Source organism: Rattus norvegicus, chromosome X (assembly GCF_036323735.1).
Source record: "Rattus norvegicus strain BN/NHsdMcwi chromosome X, GRCr8, whole genome shotgun sequence".
In the NCBI taxonomy this organism is placed as follows: Eukaryota; Metazoa; Chordata; class Mammalia; order Rodentia; family Muridae; genus Rattus; species Rattus norvegicus.
Window position 1 is genome coordinate 18,881,995 of NC_086039.1, and position 22,824 is coordinate 18,904,818.

At 41.2% G+C, this 22,824-nt stretch overlaps 1 long non-coding RNA gene across 1 annotated transcript in view; it reads right to left on the reverse strand.

Annotated features, from left to right (window-relative positions):
- Positions 1 to 1,593: 1,593 nt before the first annotated feature.
- LOC103694470 (uncharacterized) overlaps positions 1,594 to 22,824 on the reverse strand; it is a 93,061-nt gene continuing 71,830 nt past the window's right edge. The window contains exon 11 of the long non-coding RNA XR_010061509.1: positions 1,594 to 22,691. This is a non-coding gene — a long non-coding RNA (uncharacterized LOC103694470). The remainder of the gene's footprint in view (positions 22,692 to 22,824) is intronic.

Consider the following 22,824-nt stretch of genomic DNA (forward strand, 5'->3'; position numbering starts at 1 on the left):
TCATGACATGTTTTTGGCTTCATTAGCAGCCTCAGGTATGTATGGGTTCCATCTCATGATCCAAGTCTCAAAATCCATCAAAAATGTTTGGTAACTCCTGTGACTTTCATATCTCTATTGCACCAGTAGCCATATCTTGCAGGCAAGTCACTGTTGTAAATAGGTCATACAGTTAGCTGAGACTGACTGATGAATATTTTTTCCTCCGGTAGTAATATCAGAATGCCTTCTACCACTATGAATGTTAGCTAGTAGAATGGAAGCTTCCAGTTGAATATCAGCTAGGTATCTCCATGCTTAATGACATAAGCATAAGATGTCTTCAGCAATAGGGTCATACTGTCAGATTGTGAATGATAATTTATATCACTGGCAATGGTCTGTAATGTTTGTGGTCTTTGGACCCCTTTGGCCAATTTGATTTAAAAAAATATGTAACCCATTCTTAGTATAGGCAGTTTATTTGATAGCATATGGTGTCTACTTTGGATATTGTCATCCTCTAATAGGGTACCTCCATTTAATCTCATCTTGTATATGTATATATTTTAGGACTTCTTATTAATTCATGTATTTTTACAACTTTCTCTCAATAATTTTTATAGTTTGGAGTGTATAAATCCTGAAATTTTAGTTGAAGTACTTGACTTTTGGAAGACAGGATTGTAGAAAATATAGTATTTATCAGGCCCATATGACATAGGATGATATGTTGAATTGATTGTTCTATGGACACAACTGCTATCTTAGACGAAGTGTGAATTTTTTTCTTCCTGGCTCTATGACCACAGGGAGATTACTCATTGCCATATTCTTCTCTTTTTAAAAATGAAGATCATAACTGCCTCATAGAGTTGTTGAGGATTTTTAAATGAAGTTATAAATGACTGGGGAGCTGCTGAGACATATTAAATGCAAAAATCTTGATTTATATTTCCCTTTCCATTTCGAGTCATTATCCCCAAAGGACAAGGATGATACAGGTGGTAGTGGTGGTAGTGGTGGTAGTTGTTTCTCATTACAGGGTTACTTGGGAATACTAGACAAACTATTTACTTCCAATCTTTATCCCTCAACCCAGAAGTTACTCTTGTATCAAATTAGATAGGATATGACAATTTGCAACTACATAACAGTATACTTCTCATAAAGAAACAAATAAAAAAATTTAATGTTAGCTTTTATAGCAAAAAATGGGTGAATAAAAACATGTAGAGGTTGCCAAATTGATTGCCAAAGTGGTTGTACAAGTTTGCACTACCATCAGCAATGAAGAAGTGTTCCCTTTGCATGTTCTGCAGCATGTGCTATCACTTGAGTACATAGGATATGTTCTTCTAGCTGGGCTGTTTTGCCTGGCTTCAGTGAGAGAGGATGCACCTAGTCTCACAGAGACTTGTTGTACTAGGGTTGGGGGGGTATACCCAGGGGCCCCCATCTGCTCAGAAGAAGAAGGAGAATGCTCAGGATTGTGCGAGGCCGTGACTGGGAGTGGGACAGTGAGTACGATGTACAGTGAATATGTAAAAAAATAAATAAATAAACGTGTTAGAGAAAACAAATTTTATACACTCAAAGGAGATGAAAAACACATTTTAAAATATTTTTATTAGATATATTTCTTTACTTATATTTCAAATGGCATTCCCTTTCCTGGTTTCCTGTCCATAAGCTCCCATTCCTACCCCCTCCCCCATAGGGGTGTTCCCCCCATCCACCTCTCTTACCGGACCCCTTCGACATTCCCCTGCACTGGTGGTCCAACCTTGGCAGGACCAAGGGCTTCCCCTTCCACTGGTGCCCCAACAAGGCTATTCTCTGCTATGTATGCAGTTGGAGCCCTGGGTCAGTCCATGTATAGTCTTTTGGTAGTGGTTTAGTCCCTGGAAGCTCTGGTTGGTTGGCATTGTTGTTCTTATGGGGTTGCAAGCTCCTTCAACTCTTTCAATCCTTCCTCTAATTCCCCCCAAGGGGGTCCTGTTCTCAGTTCAGTGGTTTGCTGCTAGCATTGACCTCTGTATTGGACATGCTCTGGGTGTGTCTCTCAGGAGAGATCTATATCCGGTCCCATTCAGCATGCATGTTTTAGCTTCATCAATCTTATCTAGGAAAAACACATTTTATGTCTATGGCTTTCAATATTAAGTAAAAGCTATCTTCTTTTTTTTCTAAAAACAACACCATACAGAAGCAAAGTCCTGAAACTCTTAAAGAATATAGGTATGTAAGATGGCTGTCCGTTGGAATTCTGGAACCCTCAGGAAGGTATTAGAAACTTGTTTATTTCTGATATACTCTGATGTTCAGATAGTTCTCAAGCAGGCCTTGGGGAATTTAGACCTGCTCTAAATAACTCCTAGATTCCAGTGTGCTTTAACCAACATTACAGTCTAGGAACTAACTGGAAAAAATCACAGATGGAATTGAGAAACTTACGAAGCGCACCTCTCCACTCCATGGTCCCCTGCAAGGTCAGTAGCCTCCTGTGAGGTGTCTGAGGGAATTTCTGCTTTTATCTGTCACTTACGGGTGAGTGCTCATTATTTGATCATCAAATGCATATATGTCTATAGGGCCTACCTTAAAGGCTCTAGTGATATAGTAAGGAAGAAGGCAAGTGTGTCTCCTCATGGGGGGCTTGTTTATTTAATGTACAGCATGCCATTAGGTATTATTGTCTTTAGAATTATATAGTTTTACTTAAAACTGAGATGAAAAATAGCCAAGATTTATTTGCGGCATCTAGCATGGCTCCAGAGACAGACTTGACTGGGGGCAACCAGGGGATGGAGAAAAGACAGATACAAGGATGGGGATCTGGGATTCTGTGGTCTGGGCTCTCAGCTGGAGAAATTGAGGCCTGCTAGAAGCCCAGTGTGTTCATTATATATAGTTGAACAGGGAGACAGGATTATTGCATGCATCTGGACAAGGAAACTGGGTTACTACATACAGATAAAGGAGGAAACAGCGGTTGTATTATACAGCTGTGTCAATGGGGACAGGTCTATTTAATCTTTGCAGGAGCAGTCTCTGTAGGGAGCAGACTTTATGCTGTAAATATCCAGGAGTTGGGGTGGGAGCAGTATTCAGGCTATACAGGTCCAGTGCGAGGAAGCTCTTGTGGATAGTTTCTGCATTAAACTGTCAATACTTGCATTCGGTCCTCTAGGAAGGCTGTGGTATCCTACAGAGCCTGAGGTGTACCCATGTTAACAGCACAGACTCACTCTGGACTTCCCTGACTCATGGCTTTCTCCACTCCCCACATTTATCCTCCAGCAAAACAAAGGTAACACTAGCTTCCTCCTGGAAAGTGACTCTGAACTAGAACTTACATATGGCAAAAGGCTACTGGGGATGCCCACTTGCTCAAGACTTGTGAGAGAAGATGCAAGACTAGCTAGGAGATGCCAATCAACGTTGTCTCAGGGTTTCTATTGCTGCAGCAAAACACCATGACCAGAAAGCAAGTTGGGGAAGAAAGTGCTTATTGGCTTACATTTCCACATCACTGTTCATCACTGAAGGAAGTCAGGACAAGAGCTCAACCATGGCAGAAACCTGGAGGCAGGGGCTGATGCAGAGGTCACAGAGGGGTGCTGCTTACTGGCTAGCTTCTTACAGCTTGCACCTCATAACTTGCTTACCTTTCTTTCTTATAGAACCCAGGACCAGCAGCTCAGAGGTGGCATCACCAACATTTGGTAGAGCCCTCCTATATCAATCAAGAAAGTGCCCTAATATTTAATGTATTTATACCATGCTACAGTGACCGTATGCATGTTTAATATGTTTATACATGTTATGGTGACCATATGCATGTACTTCTTTGTCAAGCTCTTAAATTATGACTAACTGTTAAGTTGCGTGTGTGTGTGTGTGTGTGTGTGTGTGTGTGTGTTTTACAATTATATGTATGGGGAAGGAGCACTGTGTTTGTGAGCAGAGAACTTTCTTGTTTATGCCAATAAATAATAAAGTCAAGAGTACATCTAAAAAAAAAAAAAGAAAGTGCCCTAAAGGCTTCTCCCCAGGCCAATATTATCGGGGCATTTTCTCAACTGATGGACCTTCTAAAATGATACTAGTTTGTGTCAAGGGGACATAAAAACCAGCCAGCATGAACACCAGCACAGGGACCAGATGACTCCACTGAGAAGTCTGCAATTGAGATGGCTGTCTCGAAATCCACCTAGGGATAAGGTTTGTGTGCTTCCTAACATGATGTCATTGAATACATGAAGTCGTGGAACTTCACACGTGTATGACTGCTCTTTTTGAGTGAATTGGAATTTCCAAAGGGCTGTCCTTTGACAGCCCTTCTAGAAGCCAAGAGAACCAGTCCTTCTCTTCTAAAGGGGAATGGAAGATGCACTACAGAAAGACTGGACTAAGTCTATGAGACCATGTCCAGCGCACACATCTCAAACTCTAGGGCTAGAGGGTACTTTAGATTTCAGTCCCTTCTGCCAACCATATAGCCTAAGTGTAGAAAATGTCCCTGAAGCAGGACAGTCATGTGTTGCTACCTCCACCAGGACCACTCAGTGCTTCAAATACTCAGAGGACTTTGACTGATAGGCCTAATTGATTTTCTAGCTCATTTTATGCTTCTACTGGAACCTTGTAGATTCTGTTGAGACTTCAAACCTAAAGACCTAGACTAGATGGCAAATATTTCATGTCCACCACAGTCCTCCAAAGACAATGAATAGCTGCAGCTGCATCTGTGTGAGCAGTCGACAGCGCTCAAACCTGGGAATTAATCAGATTTATGAAGGCTGCAGGCAGAGCTGTGGGCTCTAGGACACACAATGTTTGAGATTATGCTGCCCCCTGGTGGCCACGCTGTTGAAATGCCAGATAGAAGCCATAGCCTTGTGTGGGTTGACAAGCTCTGCATTCTCCAGTACAGGAAAAGTTATCTTTAATGTGGGGTCTCCTTTTATTCTTGGGAATAAGAAAAGCATTTTAAAGTTTTGGATTAGGATATCTCAAAACGTGTCCTTTCCTATGGATTAGTCTTTGACTACGTCACATGTAGTCTCTTGAAGAAGTGTTTCTAAGAGCAGTCAGCAATTTCTTACCCTGAATAGTCTTGGCAGAGTGTGCATGCCCACAGAGTAGCCTGGACTTTCCATTAGTGTATGTGGGGAGTGGATGAGGCCCTGAGTCAATGTGTGTTGTTCACATGAGTACAGCCATATCAAGTACCACAATGTGGAGAATTGGCAAATTCTTCCTTGGGTCAGGCTCAGGGGCATCGGAAAAACCTTTCTAAAAGGTGGTGCTGTGAATATTGACAATGTTAGCGGAGACTGTCAATCTCAGTGTCCACCTCTAGGATGACTGCAGCTTGAGGTCCCTAACAGATAGATTGGCAAAACCTACCTCCCTTTTCAACTGTGTAAGATAAACCTGCCTCCTGAATTCACAGGTATAAAGAAAATGTGCTGAATTTTCATGTTGCTGTTGCAATGGGTTCTCTCCATCACAGCAAGCGCCCCATACACTCTAGTCATGTTCATCCCCATGTCCCTTTGCCATTGCAATTCCCCCAAATAAAGCAACACACACACACACACACACACACACACACACACACACACACACACGTGCGCGCACCCTCACACACATACATATGCATGTAAACACACAACAGGAACATATCCTCATGGAAGCTGTAGTGTGTCACAGTGTGTCCCACAGTATATCCCTCTATCCACACATCTTCACTTGCAAATGTTCATTGCAATGAGTCATTGTGACAAGCTCTGGCTTCTGTGACACCATCAAGATTTGATCCTTATCAGGACTCCTCCTGGTGATCCTGTTGTTGCCCTGTGTCATGGAGATCCTGCAGCTTTGGATCAACAGGACTGGCCCTTTCATATGTCCCAACAGTTCTTAGATGATAGAGATTTTGGGGTGGGCCAACTCAGAGCCCCCAATTCTGGCCCAGAGAATCCTAAGTTACTGCTGACAAATCTTATTTATTTATTTACTTATTTACTTACTTATTTATTTATTTTTCTTTAGACAGGATCTCACTATAGAGCCTCTCTGATCTGGAACTCACTATATAGACCAGGATGGTTGCACTGAACTCAAGAAAATCCACTTGCCTGTGACCCAGGAGTTCTAATATTAAGGGCGAGTAGTAGTACAACCCTGGGGTCTACCTTTTAATACCATCTCATCAGTGAGTTGGGCATCAACTCTGGACTGTGAGAGATCATGAGTACTCTATGATACCCCATTACATGGAACAAACGGTCTCAGTTACCAGCATTCTGTGTTCTGGGGAAAGCATTGCTTCTGTACCCCTGGCATGCGAGTGTCTAGAAGTGCTTGCTACTGGCAGGAGCCAGGTATTGATTCTTTGTCCACCCTCAATTCTTCTCCTCTGAGGCAGGGGAATACTGGTAGGTGAAATGGTGACCAATGAGAGACAGACACCTGAGGACAGCAGACAATATGAAGGAGCACTGGAAGGAGTGCAGCTGCATGAGGAGGACAGCTAGAGGGAGCACCATGTGACTCCACACCTCTGTGAGTGTAAAGCAAGGGCTGAGAGATGGATGTCTTTTCAGATACAGTGGTGCAAATCACAGGCATCCCAGTTCACGCTGGATTTAGTCGCTCCCCCATTCTTATTGGAGTGGGGTTCCTGCTGATCCCAGACACAGTAGAGGATGTTCAGGAAAGCATACAGCCTATTGTTCACATTCGTAGCCTGAATGCTGGCAACTGTAGAGCTGTCACCATGGCTACCAGGAAACGATTTTCTATTAGGAGAACGGTGACTCATATGTGAGCAGTGAATACTGGAGCTGTCAGTGGGGACATCATGTTTCATATAGGAATGCTGGCAGTCAAGGTTTATCTTTGGGATCCAGATATTGCTGTCTAACTAATAAGCTGTCATAGAGTGATGTGCACAGAATAGTCAAATATATAGTGGATTTCAAGTAGTGTTGTGCATTTATGAGTGGAAGACCCCATGGAGATCTCAGGAGATCTCTGGGGCATTAACGATGCCTTCAGTAAATTAGGAACCGAGTTCTGGGACTGGATCACAGACCCTCCTAACAGACTGTAGTGAAATACTTGCTTTCACACTTTGAACAGGAGTTGAGTTGTCAGTGATGATGCTGCAGTAGAGGAAAAAATATGTTCTACATTCTGGATAAGATTTTCCAGTGAGATTTCAGGATGGACTGTAGGCTTGTGGAAATGAGCACACAGGCTAGGGCCACTGGAGAAATGCACAGAATATAGAGTGGAAAACAGAATAGCAATAGCTAGAGGATGGAGAGTTAAGTTGCAGTAGCATCAGAGATGTGAAGGGAGAGATGTTATGTGGCAAGGCTTTTCTTGGGAGACATCACATGCATCTGTACATCTTTTACACTCCAGATAGGAATCCTGTAACAGACAAAATTAGGAATGGTGCCAAAGTCCAACCTGGCTTAGCACTGAATTTATTTGGGTTACTTACAGTAATGTGGGTGAAGGGTTCCTACAGGAACAAAAATGACTAAGACACAGATGCATTCACAAATCACAGTCCACCAGATGTCTCACAAAAAGGGGAGGCCCAGAGACTACTTCTCAGTCTACAGGCAGCTCAAAGACTTTGGTGAGTGTCCATTTTAAATGATTCGCTTGGTCTAACCATCTTCCTGAAAGCTTTGCTGCTCTAGCTTCTTCCAGGCATCTGTTCTCATTTTAGAACCATCTTTGCTGGTAGGTGGTCTGAACATGACACTTAGAAGTGGTTTTGGTGTACTCTTATGAGGGAGGGAGTGGCCTAGTGAATCTGGTCAGTTTCAGGAACTTCCTCATGTTATTTTGGGTTGTTTATCTTCTGGCTTTAATTCCCCTGCAGGATGGAATGTTTTGATCTCTGAGGAAACTGGTATATAAAAAGAGCTGAGGTGTGTTTGGACTGAGGCATGAACCAAAGATAAGGACCATACAGAATCCAGAAGGGCAGGGTTATAGTGATCCTAGGGTTTGTGACTTCAGAGACTGGCTGGATGATTGTCTTCAGAGGTGTTTTAGAGCTTAGGCACAAGAGGGACAGGGACATTTGGAGCAAGATGTGAGGACCGGGAGAAGGGCAGGGATCCTTGGCAAGCAACTGGTGATGGGTGTCTGTCTCTAAAGGGATGTTTTTCCTATAAAGTGATTTGGAGATTGGAAAGCTTGTTCTTTAATGATTGTGGGGGTAGTGCTGTTTACAGGCATGGTTTGCAGAAGAGAAAAATGAATGGATTTGAATTTATACTTCAATGAAAATAACCAATAAAGTCAACACTGTCTCAAAACATTTATTGCAGGGTTGGGGATTTAGCTCAGTGGTAGAGTGCTTGCCTAGCAAACGCAAGGCCCCACATTCGGTCCCCAGCTCTGAAAAAAAGAAAAAGAAAAAAAAACCCCATTTATTGCCAAAGTTGACTTTGAATAGAAAGTAACTGAACTAAATAAGAGCAAAAGAATGGGGTGAATAAATGATATTCTATGACTCCTGATTGGAAGTCTGCAGATTTAAATGTCATTTATTCCTCCTGAGTTGGTCCCTATATTCAACATAATGGAATGCAAGGGCTATGTTGTGCCAATGCCTGGTCTATATTTTTAAAAATTCAACTGTCAATGCAAAGGAATATGCAATTGACAAAGAGCAAGATCAAGGTGTGAAATTGAGATACTCTGTTTATGCACATGCACAGCATGTCACACACTCAATATGTGGTGACTGCCAGTGCAGGCCAGAGAAACTGTCTTTTACAGTTAGTTCCAGAACACAGGACTTCTCCTTTGTGTCACCATCCTAATTGAGCCTGGATTCGAAGAGACCTAGCTACATCTTTTGAGAGGTGACTGAAGACTATGTCTATGTTCATATAAATGTTCATATTTCATTTAGAATTTATAAGTGCACTCTTCCACTGTAATAAAAAGGACATGTGTGATACTTTACATTTATCTCAAAATTTAAGGGGAATGGCAGGTATTTTAGGAATATGGCTTAGGTGGCTTAGGAAATACAGAACTATGAATTGACCAATAGCAATCAGAATAAATGAACAATAAAATAATTTTCCTCAAGGAATCCAAAAGTAAAATGAACACCAAATCTTAATGACCTCATCAAATCTTAAAGAAAACCAAAGGACATAGGAAAGAAGAGTCAATTTACATTTGTAGCATATAGTAGAAATGACAATATGTATATTCTAGACAAATGAAGACAAATAGGAGACCGTGTCAGCCAAACTCAGGGAAATACGTGAAAACTGATGATGAGAATTATTAGCTGGAAAACTCATTAATATGCAGATAAAGGGATGTGTTATGGCCAAAGGCCAGTCATTAACAAAACCATATCAAAACCAACTGTGTTAGCCAAATATAGCATGGAAATCATCTCAAGCAATAATAAATAATAAAACATGACAAATCTCAAGCCACCTTCAAAATGTAAAGGTTTTCATATCTCTAAGAAGGGAAAGGAACTCTATAATCTCCACAAATTGCTACAAAAACATAAGAAGGCTAAGATGCCGCTTGGCAGTAGAGCTTTGCCTGCATGCTGTAAACACTGGGTTCCAACATCACAGCGAACCAGAAAACAGAAACCCACAATACTATACAGAAAGTAAAACAGTAAAATCTTTCCTTTTGAATCTGAGGAATAACTCCCTTTGACAATTCTTTAGTATATCTTAATTCAGTGAATGAGATCAGTGGAAGTATAAGGTCACAGAGAAAAGACAAATTTGTTATTACTCATACTGTTATTATTTGATTATGGTATAACAAAAATATTCTACATTTGAGTTCTTAAAGTATGTTTTCTCAATTGCAGATGTAGTTCATTGGTATAGTGTTGGCTACTATGTACAGGTCCTGGGTTCAAATCCTAGCACTGGAATAAAACCAAAACATGGCACATTGAATAACATATATGAATATATACATATTCATATATATACACAATTTATATAATGCATATATATGAATACATATATTTACATACATATATAACTTGCAAACCTATTTAAGATTTTAAAGGTAATGAAAAATGAATAGCGTATTCTAACCAAAGTATCAAAAATAGGAGTGGGCCTAATCAGGCATATGTAGCAGATTCATCACGGTGCCTTTCACACATAATTAAGCTATGATCCTGAGTAATAATGAGCTGTAGGAAAGTGCTAAATGATCGCTTAGCACTGGGTCACAGAAGGAAAGAAATGCACTGTTGGAGCTTAGATTCCCCTATGGTACAAGGCATAATTCTGGCAGAGAATCTTGTATGAGCCAGGATACAGCTGATGCTTTTGAACAAGTCAAAAAGCAGCTCTTAGGAGGCTAGGCAGAGCAAGCCAGGTGATCAGCAAATGGGTGGCCTTGCTCAAAGCTAACAGGCTGCTGTTCTCTTGTTTGTCTGTTGAGAGGGCTGCTAATTACTTTCACACAGACATTACAATGTTGCCGTGAGGGATCCTCAGTTCTGGACCAGTGGCTGTGGGGACATCAAATAGCTGCAAATCTTCATCAGTAGCATATTGCCTGAAAGGGAAGGCAATCTCACCTTGTTTCTGTGTCCCTCCACTGCCCTCTACTGGGGCAGTTTAATATTGTCCATGAAAAAAAAGATGCTTAGTGTTTTCATAGAGTATATGCAGTGAGAGCTGGGAGACGATAAGTTGATGATGGATACAAAAACACAAAATAAATATAATAAAGACCTACGTGTAAACTATTCAGAGATACTTCAGTGGTAGGTTGAATAGTGCTTTTGCTTATGGCAAGTGTCTGTCTTAGTTCCTCAGAATGAGCCCTTTTGGAAATAGAGTCATTTCAGCTCTAATTACTTCAGGGGATCTAATTAGAATTGACCTTAGAGTCTTTAAAGGTGAAGGATTAGAACACAAAGACAGACACACTTGAAGGAAAGACCATATGGAGAAATAGCCATCTATGTATAAAACGAGGAGCAAGAAGTAAAACCAATTCTCATCCACAGCCTAGAAGGAACCAACCCTGCTAACATTTCGTATTTCTAGCCTCCTGGACTCGAAGATATTCAATGCATGTGTTTTCCCTACTCAGTGATAGAGCTTCAGTACAGCAGAGCAAGCAAGCTAAAACAAAATTTGGTACTCAAATCGGAGTGTTAATGTAAAAAAATCAACTGAAGATATAGATGCCAGTTGGAATTAGGTAAATCTGGAAGTATGGCAAGGTCCCGGTCCTGTTTGGGGGAAATTTGGACACAAACAAACTGTGGCCAAAATTTAGCCCAGAGATATAAAATGATTTTTCGTCAGATCTCTGTGAAGAAACTGACCCCAGGAACATCTGGTTCTTGCACTTGTAACCTCTTGCCTCTGGTAAACTCAGATACCAATGTTGACGTCCGTGAACAGAGAGATATCCTTTGTTCATTAACTGGACAATGATACTATAAAATGTCAGTTCTGTCTAAATTATTTTTAAGATTCAATATATTCATCAAAATAACTATTGAAAGCAGCATTTGACAAAGTGGTTTTATAATAGCTTTTCTATCAGCTGCTTTCCTTTCCACGGTTCCAGTAACCTTCAGTCAGCTGCAAAATAGTAAATAGAAGGTTCCAGAAAAAAATACAATGTTAAATTGGTCATTCTAGGTAGCAAGATGAGTTTTCATTATGGCTCATCATATCCAGGAAGTGAATCATCCTCTTGTCCAGTGTCCTCGCATTATGTGCTAACCAGCCTGGAGTGGATCTGTAGCTGTCTTGGTCATCACATTGCTCAGCATTGCAGTGAAGTGTCACACACATTACTTCCTGTGCAACCTCAAACTACACAAATGAGCTGAATGATGAACAGAGGAAATAACAATTATTCTGTAGCTCTCAAGTATTTTCGTCAAAATGTATAGTTATATGTGTATAGGAAAAATCAAAATGCAAATCCATCCTCAAACATTGCTTTCTTCAGAATGTTCTAGTGACGGTGTGCCTCATACCGTGACAAGGACTGTAATACCTGCTGTTAGAATGTCATTGTTCTGAAACATTCATGAGATGGAAGTTATGCAGCAATCCAACTGAAGAAATTACTGCTGTTAGCACCAAGATAAATGCCTTTCACTAGAGCGAGCAAAAACTAGCACGTCAGTGGGAATAGAGCATGATCTCCTATGACACCATTTAAGAAGAGGCAAAACCATAGCATAGAGGGGTAGAAAAAAGATGGCACTCTGTTTGGGAAAGGGCACAAGAAAGGTCTGTAAGTTACACAATGTCTATCATTTAAACCAAGTTCTGCTTACACAAATCTGTGCCTTATCATTGAAATGTGCCTATGGTTTGTATCATATATTACAAATTGCTGATATACATTTAATTATATCTTTTAATTAAAAGCAAAAGTTTTGGATTAGATATAACAGCTAGTACAGGAGATCTGAAGCAGCATCCCCAAGATACTATATCCTAACATATGCATAGATATATATTGTATACTTTACACAAGGATGCATGTCTATAGCAAACTTGTATTGTACAGTAAACATCTTATGGTAACTGTATAAAATTGTTTGCTCTGATAAGTTTTCTTCTTTAAACCATGGAGGCTACTATTTGCGTGGAAACCAAGGTCAGCTTTAGCTCAGTGAAATAAGCTGAAATCATTTGCAATGCCATGTCTGCAGTGTGCTGCTGAGTCACTCCACTGCTATTATCATTCCTCTTGCACTTAGCAAATTGAAGCACGGCCTCGAGTTTGACATTTTCAGACAAGGCTGAGAGACCCGGCAAAAAGGAACATTAGCAAAAGAAAGATCCAGATAACGTCAGAAAAGTATGAACACAGAGACCATCAACATCTAAAATAGAGCAACCTTTCCACGTGATGATGAGGATGGAGTCCAGGGTCTCAGGCATGCCAGGCACATAAGGGACAACTGAGGTAGCCACAGCTCCAAGACATACCAACTTTTGGTTGGGATCCTTTATTTAGTCTGACAGTGGGCAAAGCAGAGGTAGAAAAGCTTGTGTTGCTAGTTTATGGGCTGAATAGAGGGAGCTCAACTGGTAGTTGTTAGGGATTCCTCCGACCTTCCTTGTTCATCACATAGTCCTGCAGCATGAGCTCCCTGCCCCTGATGATGTCACTGCTTCTTTCCCATTCATGCTGATTTCCTAGAATCCCCAAATAAGGGTTCAGCAGAAATCTTCATTCGTATTTTTGAAGAAGAGAGCTGCACCTCCAAGCAGTAATCTTGCCTCAGTATCCCACTTTCTCAGTGGGTCCAGGGAACTCTAGAATTGGGCATGGCAGGGCTGTGAGGTAAGCTCTTTTTTTTTTTTTTTTTCGGAGCTGGGGACCGAACCCAGGGCCTTGCGCTTGCTAGGCAAGCGCTCTACCACTGAACTAAATCCCCAACCGGTAAGCTCTTTTTTTAAAGATTTATTTATTTTTATGTATATGAGTACACTGTAGCTGTCTTCAGACACGTCAGAAGAGAGCAGTGGATCCTATTAAGATGGTTGTGAGCTACCATGTGGTTGCTGGGATTTGAACTCAGGACCTCTGGAAGAGCAGTCAGTGCTCTTAACCACTGAGCCATCTCTCCAGCCCCATGAGGTGAGCTCTTATGCATACACCATGCTTGTGCGCCTGCGTAACTGGCCTTCAGAGATTTCAGACATCTACCACCATGGGCTAGAGGTGAGAACGGTCACCTATTTTTCTCCTTTACTTTCTGAGGCCTACTTTGCCCTCTGCTTTCAGAAGGGGCTCTCCAGATACCTTCAACTCCTAAGGCTGGGATATGGATTCGAGAACAACTGGAAAGGCAATAAAGTCATCTGTGCCTCAATCACCTGGCTTCCAGGTTCCTTCTGTATACCCACAAAAAATGCTTGACTAATTCATCTTTTGGTTTCATTGTGTGCCTGGTTGGTTGGTTTTGGTTTTGGGGGGAGAGGGATGTTTTTCTATTTTTTCTTTTTTTCTTCCTTCCTTCCTTTCTTTCTTTCTTTCTTTTTTTTTTTGGTTCTTTTTTTTCGGAGCTGGGGACCGAACCCAGGGCCTTGCGCTTCCTAGGTAAGCGCTCTACCACTGAGCTAAATCCCCAGCCCCCTATTTTTTTTTCTGAGACAGGGTTTCTCTGTAGGTCTGTCTTTCCTGGAGCTAATTCTGTAGATTGGACTGGCCTCCAGCTCATAAAGGAGCTGCCTGCCTCTGCCTCCCAAGTGCTGGGATTAAAGACATATGCCACTACGCCCCATCTTTGGCTTTATGTATTCTATTGGACATTCTAAGAGAATGTTTGCTTGAGACTAAGTGGGTGTGAGCTGGGAGAGCTGGAGTGTTGTGTTGCGAATGGAGGAGAAAAAGAATGTATTTGTTCCCACTATTCTGTGAATCCATGGCCTAGGGTCATACTTCTTTATTTTTATTTTTTTTAAAGAATTATTTGCTTATTTTATGTATTTGAGTACACTGTAGCTGTCTTCAGACACACCAGAAGAGGGCATCAGATCTCATTACAGATGGTTGTGAGCCACCATGTGGTTGCTGGGATTTGAACTCAGGACCTCTGGAAGAGCCATCTCTCCCAGCCCAATACTCCGTTTTTTATTTGCTTTCTTATCGATGCTGAGAAATATGCTCAGTGAATTTACAGAGTGAGATTCTCTGAGTGGGATAATTTAATACAGAAATAGGCAGGGAGTGTGGATGGAAACAGGGAGGGAGAGTGGAAGGAAACAATAATTGAATTTTCCACGAATCTGCATCCTTTGTGCAACAGAGCAGTTATCTCAACGAGGTCAAAATGAATTTCAGTGATTTAAGAAAAAGATTACTGTGGCTATGAGGCTAATTTAGCAATGGCAAAGGAATAGGTTTTGCATTATAGCTGTGCAGAAAGGAGATTATAAAATCATCTCTGGGCTGCACAGAGAAGGTAGACTGCCCCTTCTTGGGAAACACTGTGGATTGGATCCTCTTCATTTACACCACTAATCTCAACTTCTATGTTTCTCTGTGTTCCTTCTACCTTGCTGCATGTTGTCTGTCTGTCTGTGTCTGTCTGTGTCTGTCTGTCTGTCTCTGTCTCTCTCTCTGTCTCTGTCTCTGTGTGTGATTTCTAGATCTCTGATCTAAAAAGGTTTCTAATAAGACTGTATATGTGAACTTAAATGCTCTCTGGCCCTAATCACCTATGGATTCCAGCTGAAAGTCAATACCAGATGGAGAAGAGCCTTATAAATCCTCAAGTGGCTCTTTGCCTTGTCCCTTAAGGTGGAACAAATAATGTGTTTGGAGCAGCAGACATGACTTAGCCTAGGACTGAAGAGCTTGCTAAAAGCCTTGAAGGCCCAGAAAATAGACAAGGAAAAGATGAAAGTAAGAGGATTAGCTGCCTGACCCTGACATTAATGTCAGGGTCACCCCGTGTTACACAACAAGCTCTCAAAAATATGGTACATATAAACACCTGAATATGATTCATCATTTAAAGCATGGCTTCTTGTCACATGCAGCAGCATGGATCCAAATGGAAAATATTATGTTCTATAAAATAAGCCAAATATATAGACAAATGTTGTATGGTTTCACTCATTTGGGGAAGGCAATAAAAGCTGATCACATAGGACTGAGAAAAGACCAGAAGCAAGCAGAGGTTAGGAAGGCAAGGGGAACGTGGAACATGAGAGTGTGAACAGTGAGTACCAAACACCAAACAATGAGCAAGTAAGTACCTCTGGCTCTCCTGAGAATGACTGAAGAGTTAAAATCTACGGTAGTGAATTATACAAATCAAAACAATAGGACAAAATTGAGTATAAAGGCTCTCTACACATAGTCTTTGGGAAGATAAAAATGCTAATTTTCCTGATTTGATAATTATACCTTATACACATGCATTGAATTAGAACATTATACCCAATAATTACTAATGTGCTTGGTTACATATCAATTATAAAATCAAGATTAAAATTTTCAGATGATGAAAATGATTTTCCTCATAGTCTTCTGATGCTCAGTACTTTTGCAAGTGGTGACTGGCCTGAATATTCTATGCTTCTTGCAGAGAGAAATGTTTAGCCGCAAAGTACAAATATGTAAGAATTTTTTCCTATACAAGCCACACCCATATAAGGAACATTTCTAGTGTTGTGACAAAATCTGGCCCCAGAGGTATCCTATGTAGCCTCTCCTCAAAGCCGTAACTACTCATAGCCATGTCTGTACCATAGATTTCTGCTTATCCCTATACATGCTGAAGTCATAACTTGAAGGGATCTTTTAATCTTTCATCACTAGGGTATCCCACACATCATTGCTATTGAAAGACATTGGAGGGCCTGTTTCATTCCCCTTGGGTATAATGTATACTGATCTATGACGAGAAGACAAGAATCATTTTCACCAGCAGATAAACAGCTGGGTTTGCCCTTCTTTCTCTCTGGTTGGGTCTGAGAATCAGTAGGAAAGGATTTTTCTTTGTTTCTTCCATTTATCTATCTATCTATCTATCTATCTATCTATCTATCTATCTATCTATCTATCTATCTACCTACCTTCCTATCTATCTATCTATCTATCTATCTATCTATCTATCTATCTATCTATCTATCTATCTACCTACCTATCTATCTATCTATCTATCTATCTATCTATCTATCTATCTATCTATCATTTATCTATCTAAATTTTCCTGTGAAGTATTAGGTTTCCTTAGGGAATGTTTTTGCTTTGCCATCTCACTGCCTTCTTGTTCCTTCTTGTACTCTTTCTCCAGCCTCCTTTCCTCTTCCATGCCACTCATGGGGCCTTGCTCTCTCCCTCTCCCCAGAACCTTTTCCTCCTGCTCTTGGTCTATTTTATGGCTTGCTTAGCCTTTACCTGCACTCACACTCATCTAAATACACACACACAAACACACACACACACACACACACATATACATGGCAGATCACATATGAAAAAGGTCATGCAGCGTTTTCTTTCTTTTGGAGTTTGCAACACTTCCCTGGGCATATGCCCTCCAGCATCTCTTCTTAGGACACTAATTGTGTTGGATTAGTTTGCTTCCTTTCTTACCTGATATAATACTAATCATTTCTTTTCTGCAGATGTCATTAGTAGTCACAGCTTGAGCACATGAATGTTAACAATTTAGTCCACAGTACCTAGAGTGTACATTGTCCTCCCCACACACTCAGCCCTTCACCATTTGTTACTGTACCATATTTAACTGCTCACTTCAGACACAAAGAGAAGAATCTGATAGTCCATCTTCATTTGTGACTTGTACGTGGTGGAACATGGGCACTAGCTATAGCATTGGATGCTACCATGGCTCAGAGGCTCTTCAAGTATGAGTGTCAGTATCACCCATAGGAATGGCAAAGCATTAGTGCCTTGGTGCACAATCTCCCAAACTGTTATCCTTTTGGCTCTAAGGATAAAGATCCTTTAAGAATTTGTAACATATAGGATCACTGTCTTGTATCTGCTTTAAATCTGTAAATTGTTACTACATAGAATTTTTGATAAAAGCCTTCATGACTTTCCAAGGATAACATGCTTCTTCTTGGGATCTTCTGAGTGCCTTCCTGAGGCACAAAGGTTCAAAATGAACACTGCAATAAAAATCTAGGGAAAGCTCTGATGTTTATTTGTACTCAAGTCGATGGACCCTTCATTGTCCAAGGAAAGTCCTTAAGGATTAATTCTACCCAAGGAGAGGCTTGGCTTTTTGCTTTTGTCTCTTGGAAAGCCATCTCTTTATCCCTTGAACTTTTTGTTGACAATAGTGTCTTTGTTTATATGGAAGTCTTGGGATAAACTAGATAGTCCGTGCTAGTAATGATTCATTGGTAGAAGCTTTGGATCACATGCATGAACTTAGATAGAACCCCAATAAGTTAAAGACTAAGCTTTGACATAGGAGTGGTAAACAATTGATGAGATAACCCCCAATACAGTTTCTGGAATTCTAGGCTTGTATAAACTTCACTGGTTAGCAAAAGTCTATCTGTATTGTCAACATTGCTATCAGAAAAGGCATTGTCTGTGACCTCGGGATTTCTGCTATTCCCTCTCTGGATGAATTCAAGCCTCACAGAGAGCCCTCAGGGAAAGAAATGAAGGAAACATCAATAAGAAAGCCTTACTTGGAGCCACCATGGTTAACATCAAAGATCAGATTCCATGAGATTGCCTCTGTTCTGTGGTAGATTATACATTCTTACCACCTCAGTGTTTCCCCTCCAGTAATGGCTGGTAGGGAATGGGTCCCTTTCCTATCTGGTGATTAAATTCCTTGATTTCCTAAAGTAAGTCCTCCCCATCCTGAGAGTCTGAGAGGTCTATAGGGAGGCAAGTGAACATTTTTATCATGCCACCCCTGTGTGGATCCTTTCAGAAGGGATGGTAGGAATGAGATTCTGTGGCATCCTCAGTTCAGGAGCAGATGATTTCCTGAGTACTTGCTTGGTGGCCCTGGCATAAATTGATTCTCCTATCTTTCTGCTCATCTAACATCTAACACTACCCCCTCATTGTATGCTCCTCATCTCCACAAAACCCCTGAGGAAGAGCTGCCAGAGCTTCATCCTGGCTGAGGCTTCCAAAGCATGACAACAGGGACCTGCCAGCCTCTACTGGTCCTACTTTAAGTGGTATTAATGTTGTTTCTGTCCTCATGCAAGGGTTAAGCTCTTGGCTGCTATCATAGTGAGTAGCCGTTTTTTGATCTGAAGCTTTCCCGACTACTAACCAATACCTCCAATACCTTTGTTTTGTTCCCTGAATAAAGGTCCCTTTATTTTAAGAGGTTACCCCAAACATCATCAGAACGAAATAGCATTAACCAGTGTCTGTCTCAAGGGAACTGGGTAAAGGTAAAGGGGCTAAAGTTTGACTGAGAGCTTGACCTAGTAAGAGAGACAGAGGGGATAAAACCCTAATGCCTCAGACAACCACAGGTAACCTCATTTCAGATTCCTAGAATTCTTGCAGAAGATAATTCTTAACACTTAGGGTCCAACATGCTAAAATCAAGCAAGTCTTTAACATGAAGCACAACAGGGCTGATGCATATGAAGGACATGTAAGACTGGAAGATTTGCTTGAAAGTGTGCAGGTCAGAAAAGAAGCTGGGATCAGGAAGAAGAATGTCCAGGGGCCTTGGAGACCCTGTCCTTTATAGTGAATGAACTTAAGAATCTGTGGAATATACAAGAGGTATGCAGGACTACCTGACTCCTAGGAGGGCTTTCACATGAAACCATGCAGTTAACCAAGCTGTGTGGTTTGAAACAATCAAATGTTCAAAGGCTTTGGTGAAGCCACATCTTCCCTCCATTAGAAATTTCCCACAATAAAATCATGGAGATTAAGGGAAAAAAAAGAAATGACAAGCTGGGACTTTACCCCAGTAAGTCTTAACTGGACCATTTGTTTGGCAAGTAAATCAGCAAAAGTTTCTCAGTGTGGCTATGTTGTTAATGCATCCATTGCTCTCCTGCCAGAGATTTGGACTTTTAAGATTATTATTATCATCAGTACTTACCTCTGCTGAGGCCATCTCTTTATATTTCCTTCCCTGACATACACATACACACACACACACACACACACACACACACACACACACACACACACACACAGAGTTTCCTGCTGGACATAGGTCAGCGAGTTGAAATGCTAACACAGGGTGTTCATTGAGCTTCAGCTATTAGATAGTCTTCTTAATAAAATTAAATTGTGTTCCTACCAGCCAGGCTTGAAAGTGCTGATTGCTCCACCTGATTGCTCTAGCCCTAGGCATTTGTAAAATTTAATTTCAATATATATATTACACATAGACATATATGATTGTGTTATGTATATTATTTCTCTTTTTATAATTTTATGTGAGGGTTGGGGATTTAGCTCAGTGGTAGAGCTCTTGCCTAGCAAGCGCAAGGCCCTGGGTTTGGTCCCCAGCTCCGAAAAAAAGAAAAAAAAATTATGTGTGGGTATGTTGGTATATGTATGTGTCTATAGGTGCACATGCCTATGTGCACATGCACAGAGTTCTGAGGAGGATGTCAGTTATTAGCTGTCACTCTCCACCTTATTCTCTTGACCCCGGGCCTTCCACTGACTTTGGATCTCACTGCTTTGCTAGTCTAGTAGTCAGGGAACCCCACCAATCTTCCTGCCTTCATCCTTCCCTGCACCTCCCAGCCTAGACTTTCATGTGAGTGCGAAAAACCTGAACTCAGGTACTCATGCTAGAACTCTTACTTCCCAGTCCCTGCTGTTTTATTTCACTAATGAATTAAGGATTTTTATCCTTTCATGTGATGATCCTTGATAACTAAGTTATGTTTTTCTATACTTCCTGTTAAATTTAATATATTAGAATTGAATATTAACTTCAGAATGCTGCTGGAGCTAACTTTTTACAAGTACTATGGACACTAAGACTAATACTGTATGAGCACAGCCCTCTGGTGTGTTCAGAGACAGAGTACTTATAGTCTGATGCCCTCCCATGGTAGACGACAGATTACTTGGTCAAGCTACAGTTGTAAGCATATTATCCAAACTTTAAAACCCCAACAAAATACACATCTATTAATTTATACAAAGTCCCCCTCACAGTCTTGAACCTATGCCCACATACTTATTGTCTCATTTTTTTCTCATTCACTAGCCTGTCTACCAGATTCTGTGCACATATTATATTCCTCTATCCACTCATTGTCAAAATACAAGACTCCTAAGATTATTCTCAAAGTATCTACTGCCAAGACTTAGAGTATCCACTGCTGCTCTCAAACCACTGTTGGCTGCTTTGATAGCTCTCTTTCATGTTTGTATGCCATCTGGGATTAGAAAGGCAGTGACTAAACTTGGGCTGACAGTCCTTTAAGGGCAGTATTGTTATATAAAAGTGGTAAGTTGTTATTTCCAAAATTGTTAGTAGCTTGATTCTTTTATCAAAATAGTTTCTCCAAAAATTAATACTGATCTCTGCACTGTGCACCATTAACAATCCTAGAAGAGGAGCCATAGCTGCTAGATTGTGGTCCTAGGCCCGGGTTTTGATTTGCGACTGGGTCTTCTAGCCCAGGCTGGACTCCTTGAATTCATGGAAATTCTCATGCTTCCTAGGTGCTGAGATTATAAGAAGCCACACTGTGCAAAGCCTAGGTTCTTTCCCACTCAGTCACTCTTCCTAGTTTTCAGAATAGTAAGCCAGGGCAATCATTAAGGACTCAGTCATAAATGCCTATAAGCCTCATGTTGATAGAAAAAGAGTACAAGGTCCACAACTTGCTCCCTTCTTGAGAGACCTGGAAGAGAGAAAATATTAGTAAAGGAAATAGATGTAGTGACAGATTTTGCCAGAACAAAGGAGAGAAAAGTTCTTCCTTTCTCACTTTCTCTCCTGTATCAGTATAGTTATATTATAGAAAAGATTCAAACGCTAGGAAACACATGTGTGTAGATTTAGCTGTGGTTACAGAACACTGTTCCCGGGGGGAAGGTCACCCCCAGGAACAAGGGCTCCAAGCTGTTCTCATCCCCAACATGGGATGGCCTAGGGAACATTTTACATCTTTGTGGGCACAGTCACACTGTTACAGTGGGAGAGCTCCGTCAGGTGGAGTCCCCATCACCTTCTTCCACAGGCTTCTGGTTGCTGGTGCCAGTTCTGTTTTGTGACTTTCAAGCACTGCCAACGATCCCTGTCCTTCTACTGGAATCCTTGACATAGCTCATGATCATGATCTTTCCTTTTTCAGGTGCTGGATATGGAGCTCATACCCTCCAAGTGCTATGTGTGCACATCCTCCCACTGGGTTGGATGCACAGTCCCTCAGTCATTTTTCTTCTCCCAATAATTTACTTATCCTTAGCCCTTGCTTTCCACATACCCTTTGTGTGGAAGCTTCCCAGCACCAAACTGCTCTATAGGCTGTGTCCACACTCATGCTTACCCTCGGTTTGGTTCCTCGGTAGCTTTAATTCTTTCTACCATCTGCACAGGGTATGGGACTTAGAACATCTCACACTCATATTTTGCCATCCCCAAGGAAGAATCTTAGATAGTTTTTACTACAATCTATTTTCGAGTGAACCCTAAGCAAGATACATCACAATAACCTAGAAAAATTCTCAGGAAAAAGAATGAAGCCTGGTGGCAAGGCTTCTTGAGAACACCTCAATCAACATTTGAGCTGAAGTGCAAGTGACTAGTGTTTATGCTGAAGTAGCCAGAAAAGAATTACATGTGACTCTTGTTTAGAGGACTTCCTCTAGTGGCACTATGCTGTAAACAATAGCTTTCATAACTACTGGGTAAATGCTGGGTCCTCCAGTTACTCTCCAGTCATTATGCCAACCTCAGTCACTGTGCTAGGGGCACCCACCCCAGGCCTTTTCCTCATCAGAGAAACATGTGGCAGAAGGGTTAGAAGGCACAAGGTGGCAGCAAATAGCCTTGTGAGACAGAGGGGAGAACAAAAAGGTGCCTTACAAACTTCAAGACATCTGCTTTAATAAGCAACTGCAAGGCCATAGAGTCCATGTAGATGTCAGGTCCCGTGTTCAGAAACACCATCGATAAGACACCGATGTTGGAAATCACCCAGTGCACGAGGAACCTGGAGTGAGAAAATGTGATAAGATTGAAGATTAGCACTGGATTTAGAGGGTCCATGCTTAGATAAGACTGTGATCCCTCTCCTTGGCTTTGAGTCAATAACTAGGTGGAGACTTGACATGTTTCTGGGATGG